General features: G+C 26.4%; 1 protein-coding gene across 1 annotated transcript in view; it reads left to right on the top strand.

The window, feature by feature from the left end:
- LOC125030634 overlaps positions 1 to 7500 on the top strand; it is a 34736-nt gene that overhangs the window by 26694 nt on the left and 542 nt on the right. The window lies entirely within an intron of this gene.

Here is a 7500-nt window from a genome sequence, read left to right as displayed (position 1 = left end):
CTTCCTTAAGATGTAGACCGGAAATATAGGCTTACTACGTATTTGTTAGAAAAAGAGTGAAACCGAGAAACGCCCGTCTTCCAGCCTGGGTCGGGGCTCCGCGCAGTGACGATGACTTGCACTTTGGGCTCACGTGGCAATGATGCTGATCCTAAAGTGATAACAGAGCTTCCACGAACGATAGGAACACCGATTGTTTAAAAAATAGGATAACAATCACAACGTCCCATCAAGAAGCGAAATCAGAAAATTCACAGGATAAATCAGCCATAAATAGATAAATAGCATTAGAAAAGCTAATGAATGCAAACTGATTATAAATGTGGAAGCACATTTGTGTCATTTCAAAAAAAGGGAGAAGAATGAATAGTAATAGTTAAGTAATATTTATAATAATAATATTTATAATAATAATATAATGATAATGATAATAAAAATAATCAATTATCATTGTTGATATTGGTTGTTATTTTTGTTTTGTTTTGTTTTTTGTTGTTTATTGTTGTTGTTGTTATAATTGTTTTTATTATTACTATTATTGTTATTGTTGTTGTTGTTGTTGTTGTTAATATTATGATTGTTGTTGTTGTAGTTGATAGTATTATTATTATGGATATTATGGATATTATTATTATTATCATTATTATTGTCATTGTTATTATTACTTTTATTTTGTATTATTGTTAATCGTACTTATTATTGTTATGTTATAATTTCATTATCATTATACTGTTATTTTCATTATCATTATTGTTATCATTTTTATATTTGTTGTTATTTGTCTCATTATTATTTTCACCAAAATCATAGTAATAATAATAATAATGATAGTAATAATCATAATAATAATTATTATTGTTATTATTGTAATTATAATGATAATGATAATAATAATTATTTTCATATTATTATTAGTAGTAGTAGTAATATTATCATTACAATTATTGTTATTACTAATTATATCATTACAATCCTTTTGATTATTATTACATTAATATAATTTTTTAAATATCTTTGCATTATTATTGTTGTTGTTATTATTATTATTATCAACATTATTAATATTATAATTATCATTATAATTATTACCTTTAGTACTATCATTATTATTATCATTATTATCATTATTATTATTATTATTATTATTATTATTATTATTATTATTACTATTATTTATATTATTGTTGTTGTTGTTAATATTATCATTGTTATTAATATCATCATTACTTTAATTTTGATCATCATCAATATTGTTTTATTATTATTATTGTTATTATTATCATTATTATTATTGTTGGTATTGTTGTTATTATAATCATGATTAATATTATTAGTATTATTAGTATTAGCATTGTCATTATTATCATCATCGCTATCATAATTGTGATCACTATCATTTTATTATCATTATTAGTATTATTACTATTACTATTATTATTATTACTATTGTTGTTGTTGTTATCCTTATTATTAATATTATTATTATCATAATTATTATTTCATTATTATTAGAAGTAGTAGTAGTAGTTGTAGTAGTACTATTAGTATTATCATAATTAATATTGATGTTATTATAACTATTATTGCTATCATTTTTCATTATTATTATCAGTATTATTGTTGTTGGTATTGTTATTACTATTATTGTTCAGGGAACTCGGCAATACTCTATTTATCTTGTTGTAGAAGGAATGAAATGCTTTAATGCGTTCTACGTTAATGTTATATATATATATTTTTTTTTTCACAGATGCCTTCATTTACTCCCGTGGTTCATGAACTGACAAGGCTGTCTCCCAGGCCTCGACTAACCAGCGAGAGGGGCCAGGCGCCACGACTCGAAGTCCTTTTCGATAAACAAAGCGAAATAGTTCTTTTACCCCCCCCCCCCCCCATGGGTTTAGCCCTTTATTTACCGCCCTGGCTAACTGCACAGGCGTGGGCAAGCTGTGGTACATTTAATGCATGGTCATAACATTACATAGTGGTATTAAATTTGAATTTTAGCCTATAACATTGTTATGAGTACTTTATCAGTTTAAGGAAAAAACAATTGCACAGTCCTTTATCCACTCATAGCTTGGGCGTGGAAAAGCATTAATATGCATTTATGTGATACTACATTCCAAATTTAGGATACAACATAAGTATATCTTCTAAGACATCAGATGATATGAAGTAGTTATATAGTTCTCAGCACCTCATGCTAGGTTGTGAAAAGCGGTAAAATTATCCGCAGAATTAGCAATAGTTTTGTTCGTGTGTGCTTGTGTGTTGCATGTATATACATGCATCTATCAGTCTGTCTGCCTGTCTCTTTCTCTCTCTCTCTCTCTCTTTCTGTGTGTGTGTGTCTCACACTCACTTTCTTTTTATAATCATCTTCATTTCTACTTTATTCCTTTCCTCTTTATCCGTTTAAGGTTAATCAGTAAATTTATGGAGCATCGTCCGATAAATTCGTCGAGTTTCAGGACATATAATAAAAAACATATTTTTACGAAAAAAAAACAAAAAAATAGAAGCTTGTAGTTTTGTATTATCTTTTTCGTAGATGTTGTTGTCGTCTCATTTGAATAATCAACTTAGGTGCTTCGATATTTCGATAAATTTGATAAATCAAATACGTTATCATTTTTATCCGAACTTTCGAAGCCCTTTTTCCGAAAATACACAAGGGTTTATGATGATATTTTTTCACACAAGAAAAAAAGCCAAAAAGTATCCGGCCGCAGCTACACCCCCCCCCCCCTCCCTACACACACACATCAACGCACATTGACAGACTTCAGCGGAAGCAGAATGAGGCTTCTTGTCGCCAAAAGAGACTGATACTTTTGGATTCGATTGAAGGCGAAGAAAAGTCTCGCGACACGAACTGATCTTCCGGCAACTGCATGGGCCATGAATCTCCATCACTTGCTAATTGTTGCCTTGCCTGTGCAATGGCAAAGGACTGTCACTGCCACAGTATCTATACGGTAATATATTCGAGCGAGAAACTCAACAAATAAAAGAAACATGTTTGTGTCACGGAGCCATTATATATATATACATATATATATATATATTTTGTTCAATTTAATTTATTTAAGAGGAAAGTTGAAATAAAGACCTACGATTCCAATACAAAGTTAGGGAGATGAATAGACGAGCATCATATCCAGTTTTTGCACTATTTTCTACAAAGACAGAGAGAAAGAGATTGTTCTTATTATTATAATAAGAATCACAATAATGATAAAAATAATAAATATGATAATGATGAGGATGATGATAATCAATGATGATAATTATATTACTGATAAATCTAATAATGATAATAACAATAATAATGGTAGTAATAATAATAACAATGACAATAATGACAATGATAATAGTCATAATAAGAATAAGAATAAAAAGATTGAGAATAAGAATAAGAATAAACAGTAATGATAAGGATAATAATAGAAAACAGCAATAATAATAATAGTTATGATGGTAAAAATGTTAATGAATATAATAATTGTGATAGTAATAATAATGATAATATTAATGAAAATGAGAATAATAGTAATAACCATAATAATAATGATGATACTACTACTACTACTAAAAACAACAATGACAACAATAACAACAAAAATAATAATAATAATGACAATAATGATAATGATTATAATAATAATAATAATAGTAATGATGATAATAATAATAATGATAGTGATAATAATAATGATGATTACAATAATAACAGTAATGATGATAATAACAATAATAAATAACATTATTATTATTATTGTTGTTGTTTTTGTTGTTGTTGTTATTGTTGTTCCTAATACAATTATCATTGTAATTATTTTCATCATTATTATTATTATTATTATTATCATTATCATTGTTATTACTATTATTATTATTGTTATTAGTATTATCATTTTTTTTATCATTATCATTATTATTATCATCATCATCATTATCATTATTGTTATTATTATATTATTATATTTACTGTTAATATTATTATTATCAGTATTATCCTCATTGATATTTTTATTAGTATCATTATTATTAATATTATCAGTATCATTATTATTGTTGTTGTTTTTGTTGTTATCATCATTACCACCACCAACATTATAATTATAATTTTTAGCATTATTACTACTATTGTTCTTGTTATTATCATTATCATTATTGCTATTATGATGTTTATCGTTATTATCATTATCATTATATCATTTTTATTATAATCTTTTCTTATTATTATTATCATCATTAAAATTGTCACTATTTCTAATAATATCATTGTTATTGTTATTAGTATTTATTATTATTATTATTATTATTATTATTATTATTATTATTATTATTATTATTATTATTATTATTATTATTATAACTATTATTATTATTATTATTATTATTATCAGTATTTTTATCGTTATTATTATTATTGTTGTTGTTGTTATTATCATTATTGACATTATTATTATTATTATTACTATTATTATCATCACTATTATTATTATTATTATCATTATTATTATTATTTTTATTGTTATTATTATTATTATTATCATCAGCATCATTATTACCATCATCATCATCATCATCATCATTATTGTTATAATTATCATTATTATTATTATTATTATAATTATTGTTATTATTATTATCATTAATATTATTGTTATTATTGTTATCATTATTATAATTATTATTATTATTGTTATCATTATTATTACTATAATTATTGTTATTGTTATTATTATTATTATTATTATTATTATCATTATTACTATTAGTATTATTATTATCTTCGTCATCATCATCATCATCATCATCATGAATGAATATGTCTCCCCCTAAAATGTACACGTTTTCTTCGAACGGAAGCAGAAGTATTATTTTCTTTGAATAGTAAAATGGGAGTAACTAATTTATAATTATCTTAAGGTTGGTGGTGCATGGGGAGATCTGAGTTAGCGATATAGAAATGACAGAAGAATTTTTAAAAAGGTAACAGGAGGCACATTAAGGGAAGAATTACAAAGAGCTAGACATTCAAACTCCAACACAAGAAATTTGTGATGCAGCGTTACGGGATTTGAATTGTTTGCGCGGTTACGCCTTGCATAATTACGTTTTCTTTAAATTCATCGTCAACCTTTCATTTTCTCTGAATAATGATAGAGGGGTATCTAAATTGCGTATTTTTTCGGGGTCGGTCGCGTGTCTGATCGAGTTTGAAATATAAAAGCCCCGATTTGCCATTAAATTTTTAGGTTTTGGTGGCGGCATCGGCAGCGTCTCTGACTTGCACGTTGCAGGACCCAGGATCGAGACCAGAGGAAACCTTCTTTAGCGTCGGGAAAAGTTAACAGGTGTTTCTTGACACCTGCTCGTGTTTGGCGGTTCACGAGTGTTCTCCAAGGAGATAACGTCCCCCTCTCGAGCTCAGAGGTCCCTCAGGTCGGCAACTATGCAGAGCGGCAGCAACAGGCTGCAATACGGCGGTAGAAATACCGTTCGGCCAAGAGGCATCACCCTGGGCTTTAAGGGACTTAATACCGCCGTCAGGAGAGGCAGACGGTTTAGCCACGTCTCTGCAATGACATCAATCACAACAGTGATGAAAACAACAGCGATAATAAGGCCGACTCTGGTAGTTGTTTTATTTTAACTTTCACTATTGTTATCAATGTTATTATTATTATCATTATATATATTACTTAATAATAATAATAAAAATAATAATAATTATAATAATAATTACTATTAATATTATTAATATTCATATTCATAATATTCATATTTCTTATTACTATTATTATTATTAGCATTATTATCATTATCATTATTAGCATTATTTTTTGTTATCATCGTTAATATTATTATTTTTTTTTTTTATCATTATTATTATCAGCATCTTCATTATCTTTACTGATGTTATTATAACCATTATTTTTATTTATTATTGTTATTATAATCATTCTTTTTTGTATTATTACTACTGTTGCTATTATCATTAATCTTAATATTCTTAATAATACCATTAATAATAATAATAATAATAATAATAATAATAACAATAATAATAATATTGTTGTTGTTGTTGCTCTTATTTTGTTTTTGTTATTACCATTCTTTATCATTAATTTTACTGTTATTATTTTTCTAAGTTCTCTCTCACAGCCTGCAAAGGCCACGCTGTACATTGTGTCATTCAAAATGGATTATATATACACCCTATTAAGACACTCTTTTTATTATATATTATCTGCCTGACTGTCTGTCTGTATGTATGTATCTATCTATCTATCTATGTATCTATCTATGTATCTATCTATCTATCTATCTATCTATCTATCTATCTATCTCTTTCTAGGAATAAAATTTCAACCTGCTGCAAACTCGCCCGAAATCCGTGGCGTCGGGCGCCGCCAGACAGCGTGGCGCCAAAGGAACACTCGATGTCGGATTTCGAAATTTTCTCTTCAAAATAGGATTTAGAAATTGTCGATGGTAATAACATGTTTTTGCTGTCGTTGTTTTTATTACTACTGTAGTGTAGCCTGGGATCCACCTGATTTTTAATTCACATATATACGAACATATCTACTTGTACGGATATATACGAATGCCGCCTAAAATTAAGTAGGATGATCCTATGCTGCAGTCCAGCCAGTCAGCTTTCTAACACGTCCAGATAATAACAACCAACAAAGCAAATAATTATATTTAAAATGAAATGAACATATGAACCTGTATAATGAGCATGAGCAGATACACGAACACATCTAATTGAATAATGGAAATGAATTGAGGTTAATGGAAATGATAAATGAATAGATGATCTGATGTCAGGACATTATTGCTAAAGATATTTGATGATAATTAATCGAAAACGGAGTTTAAAACGTCCAGTTTCAACGTAGACTATTATATCAATAGCGCGTCGGGCACACACGACCAGGCGGCGACGCTACAATTATAATCATTATTATGAAAATAACAGTAATGATGATAGCAATAATTATGAGAACATTAAAAATTATAACATTAATATTAATACTAATAATTATAATGATAATAGTAGTAATGGGAATGATTATAACAACAATAATGATGATAACATCGATAATATTAATAATAATAACAATGATAGTAAAGCTAATAATAATAGTAATAATGATAATAATAATAAAAACATTAATGATAAAGCTAATAATGATAATAATAATGATAACAGTGATAGAATGATAATAATAATAATAATAATAATAATAATAATAATAATGATAATAATAATTATTATTATTATGATAATAATAACATTCATAATGATAATGATAATAACGTAACAATGCTAATACTATAATACTATATATGATAATAACAATTATAATGATAATAATGGTAAAGATAATAATGACAACAATAATAATAATAATAATAATAATAATAATAATAATAATAATAATAATGATACTGATAATAATAATGATGATGCAA

The sequence above is a fragment of the Penaeus chinensis genome, chromosome 11 (assembly GCF_019202785.1).
Source record: "Penaeus chinensis breed Huanghai No. 1 chromosome 11, ASM1920278v2, whole genome shotgun sequence".
NCBI lineage: Eukaryota > Metazoa > Arthropoda > Malacostraca > Decapoda > Penaeidae > Penaeus > Penaeus chinensis.
The sequence above is the reverse complement of the archived record's forward strand: the minus strand, read 5'-3'. Positions and strand labels throughout refer to the sequence as shown.